Raw genomic sequence first — 5,891 nt, 5'->3', positions numbered from 1 at the left:
CCACCCTCTCTGGGCTAACACCCCTCCGGGCAGGCCAGCAGCCTTTGCCACTGCTGATCTCCATCAGGCTCGCCAGGCTTCATTGCCACTCGCTCGGCTTCAACCACGGCTGCCACTTTATTGCTGCCGCCATCCTTCGTGACCGACTGCCGCTGCCGCCATCTTTAGCTACTGGTTGCCGTCCAGGTTTGCGCTGGGCCCCAGCTGGGTTTGCTGTGCTCTGTCGCCACGTTAGCTGCCTCGCTGCAGAGTCCTGTTCTGGTACCACTCCGGCCATCAACAAACCAAGACTAGTTGCCTCATAGCCAACCATCAGAGTTCCCCAGCTACCGCTGTCACTGACTCCACGACCGAGTTCCCTCCAGAAGGTAAGTAAAGAAAGGAAAGAAACGAAAGAACTAAGAAAAAGGAAGAAGAAAAACAAGAAAAGAAGAAAGAAAAGTGATCAGAGGGACAGGCTCTAGTCAGGTGCCCCACTCCACTGCCATCTTGCCTGACAGGCATTCTTCCCACCAACGGCAGCCATATTTTTCCACTTAGGCTGTAAGTTCAGGAATTTTCTTCTCAATCCACCTTGTGTCCCTCTCCTTTACAATGATGCAAAGTAGCTACCTTTTTGACCAATTCATGTGGACTCAAAGCTGCTTCTCTGGCTCAGCATCAAACTTGGCCTGATCTCTTTTTTAAATTTATCCATATTATGGGCATTGCTGGCTGGACCAGTATTAATTGCCTGTCCCTAATTATCCATTCAGAAGGTGGTGGTGAGCTGCCTTCTTGAACATCTTGCCCTGTATGTCCCCCTACAATGCCACTTGGGAGAGAGTTCCAGAATTTTGACCCAGTGACACTGAAGGAACGACGATATATTTCCAAGTCAAGGATGGTGAGTGACCCGGAGAGGAACTTTCAGGAGATGGTGTTCCCATACATCTGCTGCCCTTCTCCTTCTAGATGGTTTTGGTCACTTATTTGAAAGGTGCTGTCTAAGTAGCCTTGGTGAATTTCTACAGTGCATCTTATAGACAGTACACACTTCTGCTATTGAGCGTCAGTGGTGGAGAGAGTGCGTGTTGGTGCCAATTGAGCAGGGGACTGCTCTGTCCTGGATGGTGTCGAGCTTCTTGAGTGTTGTTGCAGCTGCACCCATCCAGGGGCAAGTAAGGATTGTTCCCTCACACTCCTGACTTGTGCCTCCCTAAAAGGACCTCAGGATGTTTTATCACCGTAAAGATACAAATGAATGCAAATTGTCATTACCGGCCTGAGTCTCCGTCACAGATCTCTTATTTTTCAGATGTTTTCCTCATCTGTTCTCAGCACGGAAAGAGTATGCATTTTGGGAATTTCTGTGCAAGCTGTGAGCCAAGAAAAAGAGGCTTCAGAATGGAGTAATGATGTACTGGGCCCAACGGGGTGCAGAGTGTAACACAGAGACAGAAACCCCCCCCATTGTGCTGATGCGTCTGAGATTTATATACCACCTGCTTGCTCCGTGCTTGACCTGTAACTATGGAACTGTATCGAGACCTTCCTCCGTGTAAAACTAAACTTTATCGACCGTCTACAAAGTTATACTGCACATAGTGTAACATCAGTGAGGCCTCCCCATAGAGACGGGTACAGCTACATTCTCCAGAGTCAACGTTTAACATCTGACTGACTCATGGAGTCGAGACATCATTTTCATGTCAAATTCAAAGAGGCGCAAAGTATTTCTGCAGGGACCCCGGGGCGAAAGTTTTATTTTAATGCGAGTGAGTTGTTATAGAGTAATAGAGTCGTACAGCACAGAAACAACCAGTCCGTGCCGAACATAATCCCAAATAAAGCTAGTCCCACCTGCCTGCTCCTGGCCCATATCCCTCCACACCTTTCCTATTCATGTACCTATCCAAATGTATTTTAAATGTTGTAACTATACCTGCACCTACAACTTCTTCAGGAAGTTCATTCCACATGCAAACCACCCTCTGTGCAAAACAATTGCCCCTCATGTCTTTTATTAAATCTGTCTCCTCTCACTTTAAAAGTATGCCCCCTAATCCTGAAATTCCCCACCTAAGGGAAAAGACACCTACCATTAACCCTATCTGTACTCCTCATGATTTTATAGACCTCTCAACCTCGTAGAAAAACAGAAATAGCTGGAAAAGCTCAGCAGGTCTGACAGTATCTGTGGAGGCACAGTGGCTCAGTGCTACCTCACAGTGCCAGGGAACAGGGGTTCGATTCCACCCTTGGGCAACTGTGTAGAGTTTGCACATTCTCCCCGTTTCTGCTGGGTGCTCTGGTTTCCTCCTACAGTCCAAAGACATGTGGGTTAGGTGGATTTGCCATGGGAAATTGCCCTTAGTGTAGGTTAGGTGTGTCAGCCATGGGAAATGCAGGGTTACAGGGATAGGGTACGAGGATGTGGATGGGTCTGTGGGGGATGCTGTTCAAATGGTTGATGTGGGCTCGTTGGGCTGAATGGTGTGTTTCCACTCTTTGGGGATTCTATTCTAAATCAGACTTAATGAGTCATGTGACCCTTCCTCAACCTCCAACGCTCCAGTAAATAAACAGAAAGTTCAACGTTAACTTTCCAGAGAGAATTGGGCATTTACTCATAAGGGAATACCATTTTACAAGGTCTGGGGAGGGGGAAAGAGGAGGAGAGTGGAATGATTTCGATAACTCGCCAAAGGGCCAACATCAACGCCATGGGCTGAATGGTCTCATCCTGTGCTGTATCAATCCGTGATTGATACTTGAAGATAATCCTGGATGGTTTCAATGTGCATCCAATTTGCAAGACGACTTGGGATGTGAAAGACTCATTTGTCTATTTGGTCTCATCCTGTAGATACTTTATCCACATTTTTGGTAACCCACACCAGGGGTTGGTGGTGGGAAGTTAGACCCGGGAGAGGAAATGATCCTGCAATCTCAGGAGGGGTGAGTAAAGGTATAGAGAGTGAAGGAGGGGCAGGGATTATATTTTTTTAAAATTCTACATTGCTGGGTGTGGACATCATTGAGAAGCAATGGCAGGATTTGTGCCTAGATTATTAGCCAAACCTCAAAACTTGATCTGATTTATTATTGTCACATGTTCTGAGATACAGTGAAAAGTATTGTTTTGGGTGCTATACAGGCAAATCATACCTTATGTAAGTCCCTCAGGGTAATAGAACAGAATGCAGTATTACAGCTACTAAGAAGAATCCCTACAGTGTGAAAGCTGTGCATCGAGTCCACACCAACCATCCAAACAGCATACCACCCAGAGCCATCATATCCCAGTAACCATGCATTTCCAATGGCTGATCCACCTAGCCTACATATCCCCTGTGGGGTGGCATGGTGGCTCAGTGGTTAGTACTGCTGCCTCAACACCAGGGACCTGAGTTTGATTCTAGCCTCGGGTGATTACCAGTTTGCAATTTGCACATTCTCCCCATGTCTGCATGGGCTTCCTCCGGGTGCTCCAGTTTCCTCCCACAATCCAAAGATGCGCAGCTCAGGTGAATTGGCCATGCTAAAATTGCCCATAGTGTTAGGTGCATTAGTCAGAGAGAAATGGGTCTGGGTAGGTTACTCTTGGGAGGGTCAGTGTGGACTGGTTGGGCTGAATGGCCTGTTTCCACAGTGTAGATAATCTAATCTAATCCCTGGACACAATGGATAATCTACCCTAGTCTGCACAATCTATGGACTATTGGAGGAAACCAGAGTACTGGGAGAAAACTCAAGCAGACAAGATGCAAACTCCACAGAGTCAGTTACCTCAGGATGGAATTGAACCCTGGCACTGTGAGGTAGCAGTGCTAACCACTGGGCCACCATGCCACCCAAGAAGGTGCAGAGAAAGATCAACTTTAATATACGAGAGGTCCGTTCATAAGCCTGATAACAGTGGGGAAGAAACTGTCTTGAATTTTTTGCCGCGTGTTTTTAAAGTTTTGTATCTTCGGCCTGATGGAAGAGTTTGGGAGAGTATATGTCAGGATGGGAGGGGTCTTTGATGATGTTGGCTGCCTTCCCAAGACAGCGGGAAGTATAGACGGAATCAATGGGTGGGGGGGCTGGTTTGTGTGATGGACTGGACTGTGTTCACAATTCTCTGTAATTTCTTGTGGTCTTGGTCAGAGTTTTACAATACTAAGCTGTGATACATCAGGATAGGATGCTTTCTAATGGTGCATCTACAAAAATTGGCAAGTGTCATTGTGGACAGGCAAGATTTCCTTAGCCTCCTCAGGAAGTAGAAGCATCGTTGTGCTTTCTTGACCGTAGTGTCAACATGGATGAACCAGGACAGTTTGGTGGTGATCATCACTCCCAGGAACTTGACAGCATCTCTGTCTCAGCACCGTTGTTACAGACGAGGGCATGCCCTCCACTACACTTTCTGCAGTCGATGACCAGCTCCTTTGTTTTGCTGACGTTGAGGAAGAGATTGCTGTCCTAACAGCAGGCATACACCTGGCTCCCTGGCGCTGTGAGGCAGCAGTGCTGACCACGGAGCCGCCTATGCTGCATGTAATGTTGGTATGTCCAGATAATGTCATCGCCCAGTTGGATGGATTAAGCCACAGCCTAGCTGTGCACCCTTTCCCCCAAAGGTCTGCTGTATGGTCCTTCCATCCCCCACTCCCATCTCAATGGAGGTCCGTAGACTTGAGTGAGTGATCCCTGCTTTGGGAAGCTCCTGAGAGAATCTGCGCTAACCATTTTAGGAACATAGGAATATAAGAACAGGAGTCACCTTCAAGCTAGACATCCAGTGTGAGCATGATGGTTGACTACCCTCCCTCAACGCCATGTCAATTCTCCGATTCAAACCTGCCCTGGCATTTAATATGATCATAACTGGTCGAATATTTTAATGCCTTTTATGTTCCCATAATCCATTATACCATTGATAGTTTGTGGGGAGGTGATGGTCTCGTGGTATTGCCACTGGGCTAGCAGTGCAGTGACCTGGATACTGTTCTAGTAGATCCAGGTTCAAATCACTGTGCTAACTGGGATAGACTTCTAAAAGAGATTCTGTCCTTTTTTTTGTCTGCAGTTTGTAGGGAATGATAAAGGCTAATTAGCCTTTTTGAAATAAACCATTAGGTATGACAATAGTTTTTTTCAATTTCATAAATAGAGAAGTAAAGCACTGTGCCCCTTCAAACTGTGAAGTCACCACAATTGTGGGGTTCCTCCGGGTGCTCTGGTTTCCTCCCACAGTCCAAAGGTGTGCAGGTCAGGGTGGATTGGCCGTGCTAAATTGTCCCATAGTGCCCAGGGATGTGCAGATTAGGGTGGATTGGCCGTGCTAAATTGCCCCATAGTGTCCAGGGATGTGCAGGTTAGGGTGGATTGGCCGTGCTAAATTGTCCCATAGTGCCCAGGGATGTGCAGGTTAGGGTGGATTGGCCGTGCTAAATTGTCCCATAGTGCCCAGGGATGTGCAGGTTAGGGTGGATTGGCCGTGCTAAATTGTCCCATAGTGCCCAGGGATGTGCAGGTTAGGGTGGATTGGCCGTGCTAAATTGTCCCATAGTGCCCAGGGATGTGCAGGTTAGGGTGGATTGGCCGTGCTAAATTGTCCCATAGTGCCCAGGGATGTGCAGGTTAGGGTGGATTGGCCGTGCTAAATTGTCCCAGAGTGCCCAGGGATGTGCAGGTTAGGGTGGATTGGCCGTGCTAAATTGTCCCAGAGTGCCCAGGGATGTGCAGGTTAGGGTGGATTGGCCGTGCTAAATTGTCCCATAATGTCCAGGGGTGTGCGGGTTAGGGTGGATTGGCCGTGCTAAATTGTCCCATAATGTCCAGGGGTGTGCGGGTTAGGGTGGATTGGCCGTGCTAAATTGTCCCATAATGTCCAGGGATGTGCAGGTTAGGGTGGATTG

This window comes from Chiloscyllium plagiosum, chromosome 45, assembly GCF_004010195.1.
Source record: "Chiloscyllium plagiosum isolate BGI_BamShark_2017 chromosome 45, ASM401019v2, whole genome shotgun sequence".
Taxonomy (NCBI): domain Eukaryota; kingdom Metazoa; phylum Chordata; class Chondrichthyes; order Orectolobiformes; family Hemiscylliidae; genus Chiloscyllium; species Chiloscyllium plagiosum.
The sequence above is the reverse complement of the archived record's forward strand: the minus strand, read 5'-3'. Positions refer to the sequence as shown.